This window comes from Myodes glareolus, chromosome 6 (genome assembly GCF_982192425.1).
Source record: "Myodes glareolus chromosome 6, mMyoGla1.1, whole genome shotgun sequence".
NCBI lineage: Eukaryota > Metazoa > Chordata > Mammalia > Rodentia > Cricetidae > Myodes > Myodes glareolus.
The window spans coordinates 58,062,692-58,081,894 of record NC_142031.1 but is presented as its reverse complement, the minus strand read 5'-3'; the positions used below and the strand labels follow the sequence as shown (position 1 = coordinate 58,081,894).

The following is a 19,203-nucleotide window of genomic DNA, read 5'->3' as shown; positions in this document are numbered from 1 at the left end:
CCAGGTAAAGTTCCCAGCATCTATCTCCCGCGGCTCCATGGCTTCTCTCTGACTCTGCCTCCTTTCTCCCAGCATGCCACTTAGTCCCCTCCTCCACCCACTGCCTACCCAAGTTCTGCCTTATCTCCCAGCATGCCACTTAGTCCCCTCCTCCACCCACTGCCTACCCAAGTTCTGCCTTATCTCCCAGCATGCCACTTAGTCCCCTCCTCCACCCACTGCCTACCCAAGTTCTGCCTTATCTCCCAGCATGCCACTTAGTCCCCTCCTCCACCCACCGCCTACCCAAGTTCTGCCTTATCAACAGGCCAAAGTAGTTTCTTTATTCATTAACCAATGAAACCAACACATAGACAGAAGGACCTCCCACACCATTTCTGTATGTGTGTCTTTCATTTCTTCATCCTCCACCTCTCCAACCTGGTCAGTCCCTAAGCCATGTCAACAATACATATTCACTCAGGACTCCGTCCACGCCCTTCAGGGGCAAGCAACCCTTGGGAAGCTAGAGCCACAAACTCATACTGCCTATGTGATGAGGTCTTTAGATCAAATAAGTTCCTGTGCTTCCTTAAATGCTAGAAGCTGCTTGATGGACAGTCCACATCATTGATGAGAAGGTCTTAGAGTCTTGGGACTGTCTCAGAACATCAGCAATCCATCAACACCAGCCCTAGGGCTGTGATTCAGAAGCCGTCAGGAGAAGGACCAAGATGGCAGCACAGTCAGAAGCCAGAGCCATACCAAGGGTGGAGTGATTTGGAGATGGGTGAGCCTAGGGGTACAAAGCCACCTTTCCAGGCTCAAAAGGACCATGTCCTGGGGGAGAAGGAGGAGATGGGAGTTCCTACTGTTAGTTCATAGGCAAGATGCTTATTCGCGCCAGGGAAGTGCCTTGGGGAGGAGCATGGTGGAAGCAGGACCAAGCTCACAGAGAAGGTGAGGCCCATCAGCAGGTGACTAGGAACTGAGATGACCTTCACATTGTCTAATCAGCTGGCCACACGGTTTTACCTTCGCCATCATGAGTGCAAGACACCCCAAAGCATTATGACTTTGGACTAGCAAGCTATCTGCCGCCGAGGCAAACCCTGAAAGGGGCAGCAGACCTCCCAGTAGCTTGGGAAGTCTGTCCACCAAGATTTCTCCTAAGAAAGCAGAGCAGCAAGCAGTCACAGAGAGCAGCAGGAAGCCAAATGCTTAGCATAGCAGTCAGCGCTGGAACGCAGCCATTCGCCCTCTTGTTAAAATCATAGATGGGAGTTCATCAGGCTGAGGCAGCTGCGGGGCCTCGTTCCTATGGAAACAAAGAAACCCAGCTCCAAGCAGAGGATAAAATGTTTCTTAAACTCTGCCAATCAGAGAATACCAGCCCACCTCCCTTCCCAGCTCAACCAATCAGATCTTCTCTTTGTCTCGCTTTTGCAAATACCTTATAAAAGTATTGCCCACACCCCAGGGCAGAGCACCTGTAGCTGGGCGCTGCCCTGTGTGCAGATTACTGAAGGCTCTCATAAACTTTAAAGGTTTATTGCGCCGACATTTGTCTTTTAATGCTTCGAGCCCACTGTGGCAGTGAGCCCACTTGCGGCAGTAAGCCCTCTGCCCAACCACCGTGCCAACTGTCCTGTCCTCAGAGGTGATGTGACATTTGAACACAGGGCAGGTCCTGATCCATTGTGCAATGGTGATCCAGCCTTCAGAGGAGGAGGAGTTCAGGGTCAGACGGTCTCTGAAATTGCCTAGGTGACTGAAACTAAATAAATAAATAAACCAAAACAGAAACTCAAGCAAGAATGCTAGTCTAGAAATTAAAAGGCCTACATTTGACTTTAGGCTTCCTGACAGCGTGACCTTGGTAAAGTCTCTAAGCCTCTCGGAGCCAAATCTGAAAATGATCACCATGCTATTTACCTTACAGGGTAGACATGAGATTGAAAACTTAATCCACGTTGCCAGGTGGAGATCCACAGAGGCAGGTGTATCTCTGTGAGTTCAAGGCCAGCCTGGTCTACAAGGTGTGTTCTAGGACAGCCAAAGTTGCATCATGAGACCCTGAAAGTTAACACTGTAACTGGCACTGCCCTTGATAGAGAAGCAGGAGGCAGAGAATGTTAGCTGTTTGCCTTCCGTGATAAGCACTCAGCCGCAGTAGATTCTGTAAAGTTAATGTTCCGATCAGACGACCATTAACTCTGGTTGTTATGGCCTAACGAAGGCCAGACACTAAGTTCCAAACCGTAGTGGCTCCATGTGTGATGGCTCTTAGTTTCTGGGTAGTTTCTGGGCTCTGGTTCAGATTTTGCCAAGGTCTGTCTAGACACAGTCTTTCCAAATGACCCTGGCCACACACAGACATGTATGAGTGTGTGTGTGTGTGTGTGTGTGTGTGTGTGAGAGAGAGAGAGAGAGAGAGAGAGAGAGAGAGAGAGAGAGAGAAAGAGAATTAAAGCTGTCTTGAGGGAAGACCAGCCCTCAGCAGCACTCATAATTGGGGGAATTGAAGTCATCTTTGCCACCCAAGTTTGCTGAAAGTGGGAGGAAACAGAATATTTTTATTCCTGGTAACCTAAAAACGCTGTTATAAACAGATTTGCTGGAAGATTCCAAGCCACAGTCTTGCTCCACAGCTCAGGCAGGAAACTGAAGGCCAGAGAGGGTCTACAGCTTGTCCAGCCAGCACAGACCATCTGGAAGGAAGGAAGACTTAGCCCCTGCACTAATTTGTTTTATTTTATTTACTTAATTGTTGAGGTTTTCTGGGTTTGTTTTTTGCTTTTTCAAGGTTTTTGTTTGTTTTGGGAAAAGGGCCTTTTCTTTTCTTTTCTTTTTTTAAAGTGTGTGTGTGTGTGTGTGTGTGTGTGTGTGTGTGTGTGTGCGTTTTCTCCTAGCTCATAAAAAAAGACTTCAGAACAGGGAAAATGAACATGGTAGCTCTTGCCTGTAATCTCAGCTCTCTGGAGGTAAATGCTGGACAGTCATGTCACTGGCTAGAGGACAGCTTGCAGAAGGTGGCTGTTTCCCCCACTATATGGGATTCGGTGATCAAACTTGGGTCATCAGGCTTGGCAGCAAGTTCCTATATCAGATGAGTCGCCTCCTTGGCCCTGTGGTTTTGTGAGAGACAGAGTATTATAGCCTAGACTAGCCTGGAGTTCACTGGGTAGCCCAAGCCTTCGAAGTTATGATGGTCCTGCATTTGCCTCCTCAGGATTGGGGTTACAGGCAAGAGCCCCACATCCACATTCACTGTTCTGAGCTCTTTTTCAATTGCGAGAAGAACACATCTGACCGTGCTCACCAGCAGCAGCAGCTCAGACGAGAAACATGTGTCCTCACTCACTGACCCACGCTCTTACAGATCTACAAATGATGAGGAGAGATGGGGATGGGGAATGAGAGGTGCAAGGGCAGGCAATGGAGAGATAGCAGTTAAAAGCACATGTTGCTCCTCCAAAGAATCTGGGTTCAGTAGCCAATCCATACCCATGTTTGGTTTGCAGTATCCACATTCAAGTCGGGTGGCTCACAATTGTCGGCAATACATGCTTCAAAACAGGTGGTGCCCTCTTTTACCTTCCATAGGCACCTACACTCCATGTGTAATCCCACACAGACAGGCAGGCAGGCAGGCACGCACTTACACGCACGCACACACACACAATTATAAAAATAAATTTTGGAGTTGGGTGGTGGCAGTGCACACCTTTAATCCCAACACGTGGGAGGCAGAGGCAGGCAGATCTCTATGAGTTTGAGGACAGCCTGATCTACAGAGCGAATTCCAGGACAGCCAGCAGTGTTACACAGAGAAACCCTGTCTCAATAAACAAACAAAAAAATTAATTAATTAGTTAATTAATTTTGGAGCCTAGAATGATAGTTCATTGATTGTCAGCATGTGCTACTCTTGCAGAGGACTCAAGTTCAGTTCCCAGCACCATGTCAAGCAGCTGAGAGCAACCTGTAATTACAACTCCAGAGGAACCAGCGTCCTATCCTGGCCTCCCAGGGCAACTGTACGCATGTGGTAGATGCACAGAATATTCATAAATAAAAATAAAATAAATCTTATTTTAAAAATTTAAAACTGAACGATGGTGGCACATACCTTTAATCCCAGAACTTGGATGGCAGAGACAGGCAGATCTTTGTGAGTTTGAGGCCAGCCTGATCTACAGAGCTTGTTCCAGGAGAGCCAGGGCTACACAGAGAAACCCTATCTCGAAAAAAAATTAAGTGAAAAGGCAGAGTGGAGGTAGAGAAGTCTGCTTTTGCCCAAATCCCACAAATCAGGGCAGTTTCATGACAGAAGGGTTATAGACTGTGGTTGTAACTCATTGGTAGAGGGCTTTCCTAGCATCCGGGAAACTCTGGGCTCAATCACCAGCACCTCATAAACTGGATGCAGCAGTACACAGCTGCCATCCCTGCGCTCAGGGGGTAAAAGTAGAAGGACTAGGGGGGCATTCTCAGCTCTAGAGTCAACCTAGGATATATGAGAACCTCTTCGGGGGGGTGCGGGGGCATGAAAAACCAACAAAAACAAAATCAGAAATGTCCTTTCTTAGAGCTCTGGGGGCAGAAGGTCTAAGATGGTCTTCAGTACCAGCAGGTTTACTCCTTCTGAGGGCTTGGAGGAGGGACCCTTCAAGAGCAAGGTGGAGAAAGGTAAGAACACGCTCCCATAAAGTTGTCTGATCACCACGCACGTGTGTGCATGCACGCACTCACACACACATGCATGAAACCAAGAGAAAGAGAGGAAAGGCCGGTAGAGAAGGAAGACGTAGAGAATGAACGCATGATCATACTCATGTGTATAGATGTAAAAATATCATGTTGTAGTCATTCCTCTTACATAGCTGCGGCCGCAGGACTGACAGTTCAGAGGAGGAAAAAGTCATTTTGTCACATTTCAGAGCATTCAGCCCAATGTGGTGGGGAGACACAGCAGAGAAGCCCCAATGACATCATGGGGAGTAGGAATCAGAGGAAGGGTGCAAAGATTCCGCCTGGCCTTCATTCTCTTTTATTCTAGCTAGGCCCCAGCTTATGAGATGCCACTGCTTGCATTCGGGTGTACCATCCTCCCTCGGTCCTCATACACCCTCCTCCAATTATTCCGCAGTTCAGATTTTCTACAACACTGTTTTAATCTACCACTGTTTTAATCGTAAAAATTAGCCAGCAAGATGCGTCGGTGGGTAAAAGTTCTTGCCACATAAGTCTGCTCACCTAAGTTCAATCCCTGGAATCCAAATATATGCTTATGTACATATATATTATATATCCATATATACATACATAGCGTGTGTATATACATACATGTATACATTTGTGTATATATACATATATAGTATGTGTATACTCACATATATATCATTGTGTATCTGCATAGTATATAAATATGTATAGTTGATTGTCTTCTTAAAATGGAACACAAGCCATCCTCAGGTCACTGACGGACTGTGACAAGAAGAGACCCTCGAGGACTCTGCTGAGGTCCGGCCATGTGGGAGAAGCAACAGTTTTACTGCTCTCTTCTCTACTTGTCTTCAACGTCCAGGGAAAACACAAGCAGGAGCACTGCCCTTGAGCTGCGATCTTCCCCAAGGCCTCTGCCTCTTAGGAAATGCCAAACAGCATGGCTCGTTTGGACAGCGAGCATCTGTGACTCTTTTGCAATACCGTGATGGAAGCCACGGGCCGTTCCATTACCCAGTGTCCTTTTTACAGGGACACTCAGAGGAAGTTTTGGCAGATGCTTCATTCCAGGAAAATGCCAGAGCTCTTGCGAATCGATGTGTATGCATTCTTTTGTCAGACAAAGAGAAAAGTTTGCAACTCAGTGCGCTCCTCCCTTCTCCTTAGCAGCCAGGAAATGCAGACCCAAACTTGAGATCCCTTTAGAATAATCAGTGGTTAGGACTGCAGGGCTCTGAAATGTCAGAGCCAAAGACCCTTCTCAGAACACATGACCCTCGTCTATACCTATAGAGGAATTAAGGCTGGCTCTTCCTGTGTGCAGCTGGCTTTCTCAGGTGTTTGCTCTTCCTCCTTCTGTGAAATAGGCCCCTTCCAGTCAATTCCTGAGTGTCTCCCTTTGCACTGTGGTTGGCATGACTCTCCTGTAAATCCCACTGTGTAACTTCAGACTTATGCCACCCTGTACCAGAGCAGACCAAAATAGGAACAAAGTTGGGTCTTCCAGCAACTTACCTCACAGCTACCTTTGATGCAGATGTCGTTTCCCACTTGGTCTGCCTTTTGTCCTCTACATCTTCACTCTGAGCTCTTCTTGTGACGTTCACTAAATCCTCACAGCCTGGGGACTCCACCTTAGGATGGTATCTTCCAGCCTCCATCTTGTGCCATTCACTAAATCCTCACAGCCTGGGGACTCCACCTTAGGATGGTATCTTCTAGCCTCCATCTGTGCCTCTCTTCTCTCACAGAGGTCAGTTTCAGTTGGCCCCTAGCATGGCAAAAATTGGCTATCCATGAAGACAACTGGTCTACTTCTAGAGAACTTTCTTCATGTAGAACTTTTCAGATGGTTACACTAACTCATGGTCTTCTTAAACTCACAGAATACATATCTGTTGGGTCTGTCATGTCCTGTGGAGATTATATATATATGAAGACAAAGAATATGTCTTTGGGATCAGGGAGTGCATGTTTACATGTTTGCAGGTAGAGGCCAGAGGTCAACATGGTCAACACTGGATGTCTTCTTCAATCACTCTACACCTTATTTTTTGAGATGTAGTCTCTCACTGAACCTGGAGTTCACTGAGGCTAGGGTGGCTGGCCAGAAAGTCTCAGGGATCCTCTTGCCTTTCGCTATCCTAGTTCTGGGATTCTAGATGCATGCTAAGGCATCCGGCCTTCTTACATGGGTCCTTAGAATCCAAACTCAGGTGCTCCAGCTTACATGGAAAGCACTGTACTAACTGAACATCTACTATACTGACTGACTATTTCCACAGCCCTGCTGTGTCTTCTATTCCCACAGCATCATGAAGCCTCATGGCTGAGCACACACTTGTGTGCCATTTATTGAACAGAGGAAGATAGGAGTCCATGGCCTGGCTCAGGAAGTATATTCAGGCAGGATATGGGGTGGGACCACCTCCCTGGACTTCCCTCTGCAAACCATGTATGAACTCATGATAGGAGATAATGATGGGTAAGAGAGAACAGGCCTTGGGCATAGGCAAAAACTACCTAGCTGGTGCCAAGGCAAAGAAACTTATAACAATGAATCACCATTAATTAAAGGGCTAATCATATATTATCTTAGTCTTCACCCCAAAAACGTAAGCAAAGGGGTACACAGCTTGCCCAGAGCTGAGTGGTTAACAGATCTATTTATTGAAGTCAGTTTAATTTTGCAACCTTCCCCAACTCCTATTGTTCAGGGCAGCCTGGATTTCACTTCTCCTAGACCACAGAGAGACTCTCCCCCGTTAGAGGCCTGAGGATGACATTCTCACAAGGTGCAATGGCCACTTTGGGGGAAGGGGCCATCCGTCACAGCAGACGATGTAACCACGTGCTGCTACAACAAACACAGTTATTTCAGACCCAGACTTGGAAAAAAAAAAAAGGGAAGAAAGATGGCTTAACACTGCTCGGGTTTATTTTTGTGAGCAGGAGAATGACAGCCATAGATATATGACTGAGAGCTCAGGAGGTGCTGGAAAGAGAAATATTTGTATCTTATCACCAGACCCAGAGACTCCTGCAGAGTTCTAGTCTTTGATGAATTCTGTCTGTTTAACAGGCAAAATAATAATAACGAGAGAGGGAGGGTGGGGGACGTTTCAACACAGGACACATCAAACACCTGACCCCTGAGATGACGCCTACGCAGGCAGAAGGCCTCTCTGGCTTCCAACCCTGAGCACAGTTTAAATGGGTCATGTTTGTGACGCAGCAGCAAAGCAGGGGGACATAGAGTTCTCCAGGGCAGGCGGTGGTGAGGCGCCTAACCAGAAAAGGAATATGTCTTTCAACGGGCCACATTTTTCCTACCTTGCCAAACACTCTCATTTCCTTTGGTGTTCTCCCGGTCACGAACAATTCAAAGTGTGGGCAAAAATGGCTCATTCAAAGACTATTGCCGAGCTTTGGCCAAAGGGATCAAGGGGAAGGCAAACTGAAAAGGTAGAAGAGGTTCCTGGACCAGGTAAGGCTCTGGGAGCCACGGATTATCCCCAGGGTGGAAATAGAAAGTCTCAGAGACTGGACTATTTTTCCAAAGGGTTTTTAAAATATGACCTTCTAAGATAAATGAGCTGCAATGGCCAGCCAGCTACAGTGGGCACTCTCAAGAAATGCAAGGCCCTGATTCTTCTCAACAACCTTGCTCCTGAGGAAATTGTGAGGTAGCTGGAGGCAAGGAAGGCAGGAACGGGGGATGTGTGCGCAGGCGCTCCCCCTCCCCCTGCATAGATTGGAGTCCCACAGATGGAGACACCTGATGGGGAGAAGGGCCTAACAAGGGCAAACACCCTTCACCCCTACTCCCCACCCTGTCTCTGACCTCGGTTTCTGCTTTGATCTCTCCATTCCTTTGCAAATCCAACCCACAGTTTTCCCAGCTTCCTGGCGGCCCTTGAATAGAGACCCTGAGCTTCTGAACAAAGGAAAGGCTTCCTGTGCAGAGCCAGAACCTCTGAGATAAAGCACACTCTGTTGAGGTTTGCTGGGTTTCTTCTCCATTCCGGTACCATTGTTTGCTTCTTTTCATAGGTAATATGTAAGATGAAACACATGTAGATAAGGTAAGTTGTACCTCAAGTGTACCATTTAGTCGTCATGGAGTTTAACTATCACTGTTTAATGCCAGAGTGTGGAGATAGATGGTGAGGGTGGTGGTGGTGGTGGTGGTGGTGGTGTGTGTGTGTGGTGTGTGGTGTGTGTGTGTGTGTGTGTGTATAAAATACCTCCAAGCTGGTGTGCTTACCTGAGCTGTTATGTGTGGAGGTCAGATGTCAACTTTAGGCAATGCCAGAGTATGGGGGTGGGGGTGAGGGTGTGTGTTTGTGTGTGAGTGTGTGTGTGTGTGTGTGTGTACATACACCTATGTGCTGGTGTGCTCACTTGAGCTGTCACGTGTGGAGGTCAGATGTCAACTTTAGGCATCTTCTATTGCTCTCCACCCTAGCTTTAGCTTAGATGGGATCTCTAGTGTTCCTGCATCTTGCCTCTATTTCAGTGGGGCAAGCAGGCCAGCCAGCCCTCTCTGCCCTGACTCTCTCAGTGTACACTACCATGCCCACCTTTTATGTGGGCCCTGGGGACCCAAACTCGGTCCTCATTCCTGTACAACAAACCCTTTACCCACTGAGTCATTGTCCCAGCCCATAATGCCAGAATATTTTCATTGCCCTGTAAAGAAATGCTGTACCTATTCAGCCATCCCTCACCACCACACCCCTTCCTGAGTCATCTTTTTGACGGAAACAGCTGATTCTACATCAGGCCAATACAAGGAAGGTTTCTGGTTTTATAAAGACCTAAGTGGGAACTGGAGCCAGTGGAGACGGGGATCAAGGTCTCATCAGCCACTGGTGGCAAGGAAATGGGTACTTGCTTTTAAGATCCCCAGCCCTGGGATCTCTGTATAAAGTCTAGCTGATTAAGCACCTGCTTAGCTTTTGCAAAGCCCAGCTCCTTATAAACTTGGCTTGATGGCAGACCTATAATCCCAGCATTCAGGAGGTGGAGGCAAGAGGATCAGAAAAAATTCAAAAAGGAGAGTGACAGCCAGCATCCCAGCTCTCTCGGGTACCCCAAAGATGTCGACAGCCCCAGACAACAGGAAGCAGTCTAGAGAACATGGCACCCCATTCCCACCTCACCAGCTACCCCTTCCTGTTTCCTCACCTTTTTATAATAAACAAAAGGGAGGAGTGTTAGTTCCTGCCCTGGCAGCTGCTTGCCCCGGTCACGGCACGGAAGCAGTTATGACATACCCCTGACCCCACCCCCACTCCCGCCTTTCCACCTTCAGCTATGCAGCATGTGCTCCCCTTAAAAGTGTCCCCCAGGCACAGCTCGCTCTCTTACCTCTCTTGCCTCTCTTCTTCCTCTTGTCTCTGCTCTGTCTGTCTGTCTGTCTGTCTGCCTGCCTGCCTCTCCCACGTCCCCACTCCCACAAGGCCTTTATCTCTTTCACTCTTCCCCTCCCTCTTCCTCTCCCCGAATAAACCTCTTGCACCAACTCCATTGCATACGGCATGTTTTCTTAGTGGTGTACCTTGGCAGGGCCCAGAAGGTACCCACTTGGCCTTCCTTTTTTTAACCTTTTCAGTCCTCAGCTGTATAGTTTTCAGCCAGTCTCGGGCCACAGCTGCAGAGACTGTTGGGGTTAGCGCTGAGGTCTCAAAGGTTGGCCAGAGAACTCTCACGTTGGAACACATTCAGAATTCCAATAGAGATCACTTTTTCTACCACACTCCCTGCGTGCAGATGCCAGATCCCTGCGGATCTGCCAGTAGTGCAGAGCTGTCTCACTAAAGGCAGGTCTGCAAGAGTGGGCAGAAATTGAAAGCCCTCCGTGCTCAACGCCCCCGTATTTTGAATGAAACAGCTCTGAATCCCGACTCAGCATGCCCTAGCTCTCTCAACACAGTTCTTTTGGTCACAGCCACGACGTCTCACATCGAAGGGAAGAGGACAGGAAGGCAGTAGTCTAAGCTAACAAGGGGATATTAGTAGTAGTAGAACTGGGGAGTTCATTTTAGAGCTTGAAGCCAGATGCCGGGAGGCAGACAAACTGCTTCGTGAAACCCAGTGGTTTCTTCTTCTAGTCCCCAGAGCTGTTTGGTGGTGTGGGCAGATGAGGCTGGGAGAATGAGACATTCAGCTCACTGTCCTCACCTGGTTATACGGACACCCACAGGGAACTCCTAGAAGCTCACACAAAGTGCCATCACTAGACCACTGTCTCTCTGCATCAGTGGGATGCAACTGTCTTGCCTGGCTTTCTCTGATATTGGTTTGGGCAAGTTGGTCCTCAATAGCTGATTCTGTCTCTTAATATTAGGGAAAAGAGTGGGCTGCAATAGGGAACCTTTCCCTTTCAGAGATCCTTGGGCCATTCTGCAAATGGACTCTATTCTCAAAACTCTACAGACTACCAGGGGTGGGGACGGGAGTTGGCTGTGTGAGCTAAGGCTTGCTTGTGTTCATTGTCACCGTGAGACCACTCAGGATCTGGCCCATGGTGACCTTCCTTTGTCTCTCCACATAGCTGTTTCTAGAAATTCTCATTAAATTTTTTTCCTTTTAAAAATTCTAATAGGGTATTATGTTACATAAACTTAAGCCCCAAGAGAACATTCTTTTTCAGAAAGATAGCAGAGCACATATCAGGGACCCAAGGGCCTCAAGAGTGACTTGAACAAAAAACAGGGAAGCTGTCAGAACTTCTCTGGTGCCTGGGGGGTTATTGTGTGCTCTGCAGATAGGCTTCTGGGGCTTGTTCACATCTAGCTGACTCAGCTGGTCCTGTCCGGCTTGACTAGCATCCCCTCTCAGGGGCCTGGAAGAAGTAGAGAAACAAATCACAAATCAAGCTTACTCTGATGAGTAAGCTTGGCTCTAACTCTGGTCCAGTTTGCTAAAGTGGAGAGAGGGAGGGTGTTTCACTGCAGGCCTGAGCAGTGGATTGAGCTAGTTTTGAGGAAAGGGAATAGGGGCTGGGAAGACAGTTTAGTTGGTAAAGTGCTTGCCATACAAGCATGAGGATCTGAGTTCAATCCCCCAGAATCTACAATCAATCAATAATAAATATCATCTAGTGTAGTGATATTTCATTTGTATTTTAATAAATAAATCTTGACTGAAGTTCAGAGAGTAAAACAGCCCCACTGGTCATCCTTAGACCAGGCAGAGGTGACACACACCTTTAATCCCAGTAGCCATACTAGTTTGTCATAGAAACCGGGCAGTGCACGCCTTTAATCCCAGCCCTAGAAAGGAATATAAGACGGGAGGAGACAGCTCTCAGTCAGTCTCATTCTGAGATTCCAGGAGGCAGGATTGGCATTTCAGACTGAGGTAGAGGTAAGAGCCAGTGGCTGACTGTTTTGCTTTTTTGACCTTCAGGTTGAACTCCAATTTCTGTCTCTGGGTTTTATTAATCATGCTACAATCTAGGCATTGTATGTCATGCTTGTAATCTCAATTCTGGAGAGACAGAAAGACCCCCCTAGAGTCTGCAGGTTGGTAAGCTTAGCCTACTTGGCAAACTCCAGGCCAATGAGTTTGGCGGGGGTGGGTGGGGAGGGGGTGGACACTGCTTGACAAATGACAGCCAAGGTTGCTCTGGCCTCTACCTGCAGATAAATGCATACACACACAAGTGAAGGCAACAGGGCAGGGAGGCAGATTAGCCACTGTTGTCTAAAAAGGTCGGTTGCCTTCCACACAAGCTGCTGTGGTGCTTGGGTGTTTCCATGGTAACACACGCCTCTGTTCCAGGGAAGACTAGTTGTCCGTCCATAGCACTCAGATTCCCTTTGGGATCCTGGGGACTGATTACCTCTGGATCCCCTCCCAGAAGCCCCCAATAGCTGCAGGAGGAGAAATGAGCTTTGTACAGCCTTGCCCAGGGCAGCTCTGTGCAGCCAAGTGCAGAGAGGGTGCCAGCTCCACTTCCACACCATGGAGGGGTGCCAGGCAATTCACAGGTCGTCCCTGCAACAGTAACAGTCATAAATACTTAGCTATGAGATGTGCTCTCTTGGCCCTGGGAGGCTTAAATGGGCCTCTTTATTTCCCAGCCTTCCTGCTAAAGGGAGAGCAGAGCAGAGCTGGGAGGAAGGACATTCCAGAAATGCCACAGAACCCTCAGTGAGCCTGCAAGAGGAAGCACTTCAGCAAGAGAGATCTGCAGGAAGGGGCCCAGGCCCCAGGGCCAGTGGCCACCAGGGTGAGGGGAGAGCCAGACCTTGTTCTCAGAGGAACCACGGGGGCCTCCGGGCAGGGCTGACGGCTCATCCAGGCCAGTTTTCCACTACACTGCATCTTCTTCATTTGAAATTGGTGGAATGTCACCACACTATGGCATCTGAGTGAACCCCAAAGACGTTGTGTTGGTCAAAGAAGCCTGCAGGAAGTGGCCAGGATTAACTTTAAACCAAATCATTTTCAAACACGCTCCACCCAGTTCTATCCAGAGTGAAGTCCTGCTTGTTTACTCAGTGGGGGCGGGGTGGGGGGGGCACGCCTTTTTCAGGCCTGCAGCTGTCAAGGAGTCCACAGCGAGCACAGCGATAAAAAGGGAAAGAGAAAGCACTCTGCAAGCAGACAGATCTCCAGACTGACATCTTTTTGTTTTCAAATGGCGGAGTTAGGGATGGAAGCCAGAGCCTCAAATATGCTGTGTGAGTCCTCACCTTCCAGCTCTGTTCCCTCCCAGTCCTGAGTTTAGGGCTGGGTCAGCTATCGCTGGCCACACAGAGAGCCTGTGCTGTTCATGCTGCAGGGATAGCTCATTGGTAAAGTGTTTGCTTTGCAATCAGGAGGAACGAGTTTGATCCCACAGAACCCACATTTTAAAAGAAGGTCACGCTTGGTGGTGTATCCTTGTAATCCAGCACTGGGAAAATAGAAACAGGGTCAACCTAACTGGGGATCTCCGGGTCAATGAGAGACCCTGCCTCAAAACAAGATGAGGTGGATAGTCCCTGAGGAATCCATATATACATACACTTGCACATAAACACACACCACACACACACACACACACACACACTTGAATACAAAGGAATCATGGACAGGCAAGATGGCTCAGAGGATAAAGGTTTTCCACCAAGCCTGACCTGAGTTCAATCCTTGGGCCCCACATGGCAGAAGGAAAGAACCAACTCTTGAAAGTTGTTCTCTGACCTCCACATGTGCAGACACACAATTAAAAAAAAAATAGAAAGAAAAGAACAGGAACCCCCATGCCATTTTGTTTTACATTTTGTCATCCTGGGGAATCAAGTCACTGGACAATACACTCAGCCCCTGACTGACATTTCTGTATTAGCTCTTTCTGTTTGAGAAAGCTGAGAGCATCTCCTCAGGTGAGCTTTCCTCAGTTTGCATGACGTAAACACTCATGCACACATGCACACGCATGAGCTGTCCTCCTAAGTTAGTCTCAGTGAATTGTAATTTTCTCTTCATCTCTGTATTGGTTTGTGGGGCCTGATGTCCTTTGGACAAGAGGCTACGGTGGGAGAGAGCTCTTCCCATTACAGTGGCTTCATACCCTGTCACTTGTAGAAAAAAAAATAAGAATTTGGGCTTATGTCAGGCCGCCCAAGAAGGGGACTACAGCTTATGTGGGCACATGCCACCTATTTCAGGAATGGGAAATCTGAGTCACTATTTAAACTAAACACAGGTATTCCCAGCAGCTCTCACTGCCGAGTAATGTCACTGAGGGCCCGTGCCCCTGGCTCACTGTCTGAGGGCCCCAGTGAAGAAACTAGGAGGGCCAGGCTGGGAGGAAAAGAACACAGATGCTTAGGATGGCATCTCCCAACCAACATCATGGTAAAGATATTATGTAGACATTCTGTGGCAAAGTCCAGTTTCAAATTCTGATCCAAAGTCAGGTGTGGTGATGTATGCCTATAATCCCAGCGCTTGGCAAGCAGAGGCATCAAGAGTTAAGGCTAGCTTCAGTGAGGCTGAGCTGCATGAGACAAAGTCCTGATAGTAGAACATTCTACTCTTTCATGTGTAGGACAGCTCATTTATCTTAGTTTCATAGTCTATAAAACGATACAATGATTCACAAATGACAAGGCCATTATCAAATGACAGATGGTGACCATTCAACAATGAGTATGTACATAGGAGACATTTAGCAAAGGTATGTGCTGCTGCTGACATTGTTCTTTTAATAATCATTATCCCATCTCTCTCACTCTCTCCTTCTCTCTCTCTCTCTCTCTCTCTCTCTCTCTCTCTCTCTCTCTCGTGTGTGTGTGTCTGTGTGTTTTCACCCATGTGTATTGACATGTTTCTGCCACAATGAATGTGTGGAGGTCAGAAGACAACTTTTAAGAGTGTCCCTCTCCTTCCACGACGTGGGTCCTGAAGATCAAACTCACTTGTGTCACCAGACTTGGCAGGAAGTGCCCTGACCTTCTGAGCCATCTCTCAGGCCCCTGGAACTCATTCTTGAGTTGTCCTCTGTACCAGCTGTCTTTTCCAGACCCTGGATCTGCATTTGGAAAGACGAGGACTAATTCTTTCGCCTTTGAAATTCTCCAAGAATGGGAAGGTGTGTAGAGAGTTGTTGGCAAAGCCCCACCTGCACCTGGGACCTCACCCCAACTGTGATTCAATGTTTTGCAGGTCCAGACATCTGACCTACACAGTAGTCATTGTTCAAAGGCAGAGATAAGAGGCAAGGGGAAGAACCCTGGGAGAAGCCAGCACTGAAGATGCTGAAGTCTCAGCAGTGGGCAGGACAGAAAGTGGACGTGGAAAAGTGGAAGAAGATGTGAACTGAAGATTCCAGAGGAGCCGGAGGAGTGAGGTGTGGGGCTCAGAGAGGTCTGCATGAAAGCGTGTCTGCAGGTCTGGCAGGGCAATCTCACTCTAGTTCACCAAGGAGTCATTGCTGAGGACCTGTGCCATGCAGGCACTGGGCTCCAAGCTGCAGCTACCATGGAATGTGACGCGGTTCCATGGGAAACAGGTCAAGGAGAGCTTCTTACGTGGTTCCATATGGCACCAGGAGTCAGGGCCAATCACAAGAACCCAGAGGCTATTGAGGAAAGAATGGGAGGCAGTGATAGACCAGCCAGACCTGGAGGTCAAACAGAGGACTCAACTTGGCCAGAGGAAAAAGAACTACAAGAGAGGGGCCCTTGGAAGATCCAGGGGTGCTTGGCTTAATTGGTGGAGTTGAAGTTTCCAGAAGCCTGTGGCTACAGGGGCTGGCATTGGCACAGCAGGACCAAGCAGTAGCGTTTTGGGACCTTCTTTCTGCAGGTGACATATACTCAACACCTAGCCAGGCACAGAAGAGAAAAGTAAGAAATGTCCCAGAGACGACAACAGAAAACAAAGCAAAGCAAAGCAAAACAGAACCCATAGGAATAGCTTCATTATGACGGGTTTGGTGCCAGCTAGCTTCAGTATCTTGTTTGCAACTTTGGGCCAATAAAGGAGGAAGCTGAGCCTTTGATTTGGCTGTCCCCTTGGCAGACTGGCAGGTAATAGATCAGATTATGTTCCAAAGGTTAATGGTATGACCTCATTGCTGGCACTACCTCTGGAGCCAGGAATGCCCAGACTCAGACTCTGTGGCAAGATTATCCAAGTTCTCCTGGGTCTGGGTCTCTCTCAGGCTCTGCGGGTCTTAGAACAGGTCAATGGAGTGGTGTCTGCTGGGCCCAGTGCAGTAGTTGGCAAAGGACAACACATACCAAGTGTTCACCCTTGAAAGTGAAAACACCGTACACACTCACCCCCCTATCCGTATGCGTCCTCTGTCTTCTATTGAGTAGTTGGAGAACATGGTACATCGTGATGAAAAGAAAACTGAGTTTGTGGCATGGCCCTCTCTCTGTATACACAGTGCCCCAGCTGGAGTTCCATCAAGTGGTTTGGTACCTGTCTGTGTGGGACACGAAATTCGGCGGATGTGGGCAAAAAAAGCACAGCTTATACTCTGTTTAAGGCAGTGGTTCTCAACCTTCCTAACTCTGCAACCCTTTAGTACAGTTCCTCATGGTGTGGTGACCCGCCAACCATAAAATTATTTTCATTGTTACTTTATAACTGTAATTTTGCTACTGTGAATCATAACGGAAATACCTGTGTTCTCCAATGGTCTTAAGTGACCCCTTTGAAAGGGTCATTTGACCCCTAAATGCGTCACAACTCACAGGTTAAGAACCCCTGGCTTAAAGGGTTCCAGATGCCCAACATCTCCAATTCAGGAAGGCTTTTATGTCCCTATGACACTAACTTCAGGCTGCAGGCACCATCAAGGTATGTCTTAAGGAAATCAGGGCCAGGAAAGTCCTTGCTACCAACTCTCTCCTTGTACAGGGAGCCAAAGAGGCCACAGCTGGCACTTGCTACAAGGGTGGGGTTCCCTGGGGTCAAAGTCAGAGAAAGGCGGAAATATGGGACGCAGGACTGGGAGGATCCCACGATGAGACTAACTGTTTATTGTCTCTACTATGTGCCAGGCACTGAGCCAGATGACTTATATACGTTAAACAATTTAGCTCCAGGACAACCCTGGGACAGGGGCATTCTGTTATCTTCATTACACAAGTTCTGATGGGCTTGGCGATGGGCCTTTGTGCCCATGGTGCCAGTGCGAGTTCTCCCTCTCATTACTTAGGTCTCCCTTAAACTGTCACCTTCTCACACAGGCCTTCTGGGTACTGTTTCGAGCCCAACTCCCCCTTGGCCTTTCACTTTGTGTGATGTTTTTGTGGTCTTCTAATCTTCACATATATGCCATGGCATGAGAGCACCACACACATATACCACACACAACATGTGCACAGATTGAAAGGAAAAAAAAAAGGAAAAGAACAATATCCTCTCCTGCTGTCACTCTTCTTAGAGATACGATGAGAAATGAGGCTTTTCAAGGAGCCACTGAATGACACGTGATCTCAAGCCTAAGGCTATGAAGAGAGATTGGGACTCACAGCCAATTTCCTATTTCGTAACTTTCACGGCACTCGGAGCATGGCAGGTGTTTGAAGAGGGCTCATTGTAGCTGGGGAAAAAGTCCTTGAAACCTGTTCCTTAGTTGTAGAATGCACACATATCACATCTGCTCCTTTGTTAAAGAAAAATATATTTTGTCTACACAGGCATCTGATTTCTATTTTTTAAATAAAGAGGGTTTCGTGGATCCTTGGACAGTCTTAGATTCACTGTATAGCAGAGGCTGGTCTCCATTTCTGATCCTCCTGCCCCTATTTCCCCAGTCCTGGAATTACAAGCATGCATCCTCATGCTTGGCTCAAAAGCATGAAACTTGTGAGGCAGACACAGCCACACTCAAATCATACCGACCATGTAAATACCATACCTACACCACTTCTCTGCTCTGCATGCTGCCCTTCCTCCTCCTTTCCCACCCCAGTCCTAATAATCACCATGGGCCATGAGTCATGTCACTAACACTGACATAGTAGATCCTTGGTCACAATTGTTCCCTTTATTTCTCCATCTCTCTAAGGTGTTGCCAGAGTCACACACCCTCTCCAACTTGAGCTTTGGGATGGAGGACCCCTTCTGCTGAATTCTGATAACCTTATCCTCCTTTCCGGCCTTGGGCACTAGCCCAGCAAACTTTGAAAGGAGACATTTTTCTCCTGAACGTGCAGGTATCCAAACCCAGACTTCGAGCTCTTGAAAGAGGTGGAGTCCACCTAATGCTCCAAGGCCTTGCCATTCTTACGCTCCAAACGTCGTGAACTCTAGATCTGGCATTGATTCTAGCAGATCTGCTATCAACAACTATCATGCTTAAAGGGATGTGTCCAACCCTTTGATAACAGGTCACAATGTTGTCATCTACAAAGTTCGTGCTTGACAACAACCAGGGAAAGGAAATCACAAAAGAAGCTTGTAATATTTTCAGTAAGCTTTGTGCTGGGCTGTATTCAGAGCTATCCCTGGCTACATTCAGAGCTATCCTTGGCTACCCATGGTCCTTGTGGATGAACATACCTGGTAGAACTCCTTGAAGACAAGATACAATGGCTACAAAGCAGTGGTTCTCAACCTTCCTCATGCTGCAACCCTTTAATACAGTTCCTCATGCTGTGGTGACCCCAACCATAAAGTTATTTTCGTTAGTACTTCATAACTGTAATTTTGCCACTGTTATGAAATGTAGTAATGTAAATATGTTTTCACAATGGTCTTAGTATCTGATATGCAGGATCCATGATTATGTGAGCCCTGCGAAAGATTCCTTGGGCCATCAAAGTGTTGTCACCCACAGGTTGAGAACCCCGCTGAGACAGCGCAAGCTAAGCAAGAAAGCAGCACTAATATGTGAATCAGCTTGGCTCTGAACCGGGTTCTCTGTAGACCTTTGCCTTGTAGACCAAGCCTAGGCTCCACCTCTATAATACTGCATTCCCTGCCCAGAGCATGGCCTGAGCCGATGTGGGTAGGACCGGAGTTAGTCACAAT

General features: G+C 47.8%; 2 long non-coding RNA genes across 2 annotated transcripts; one reads left to right on the top strand and one right to left on the bottom strand.

The window, feature by feature from the left end:
• Positions 1-269: 269 nt before the first annotated feature.
• Positions 270-10,156, bottom strand: LOC146894268 (uncharacterized). The gene is made up of 3 exons (XR_015002332.2): positions 10,081-10,156; positions 6,223-6,621; positions 270-1,750 (listed from the first exon to the last, which is right to left on the bottom strand). It is a non-coding gene; the product is annotated as an uncharacterized LOC146894268 (long non-coding RNA).
• Positions 10,157-12,034: 1,878 nt separating this feature from the next.
• LOC146894267 (uncharacterized) lies at positions 12,035-16,211 on the top strand. Its single transcript, XR_015002330.2, has 2 exons — positions 12,035-12,081; positions 15,376-16,211. It is a non-coding gene; the product is annotated as an uncharacterized LOC146894267 (long non-coding RNA).
• The last annotated feature ends 2,992 nt before the right edge of the window (positions 16,212-19,203 follow it).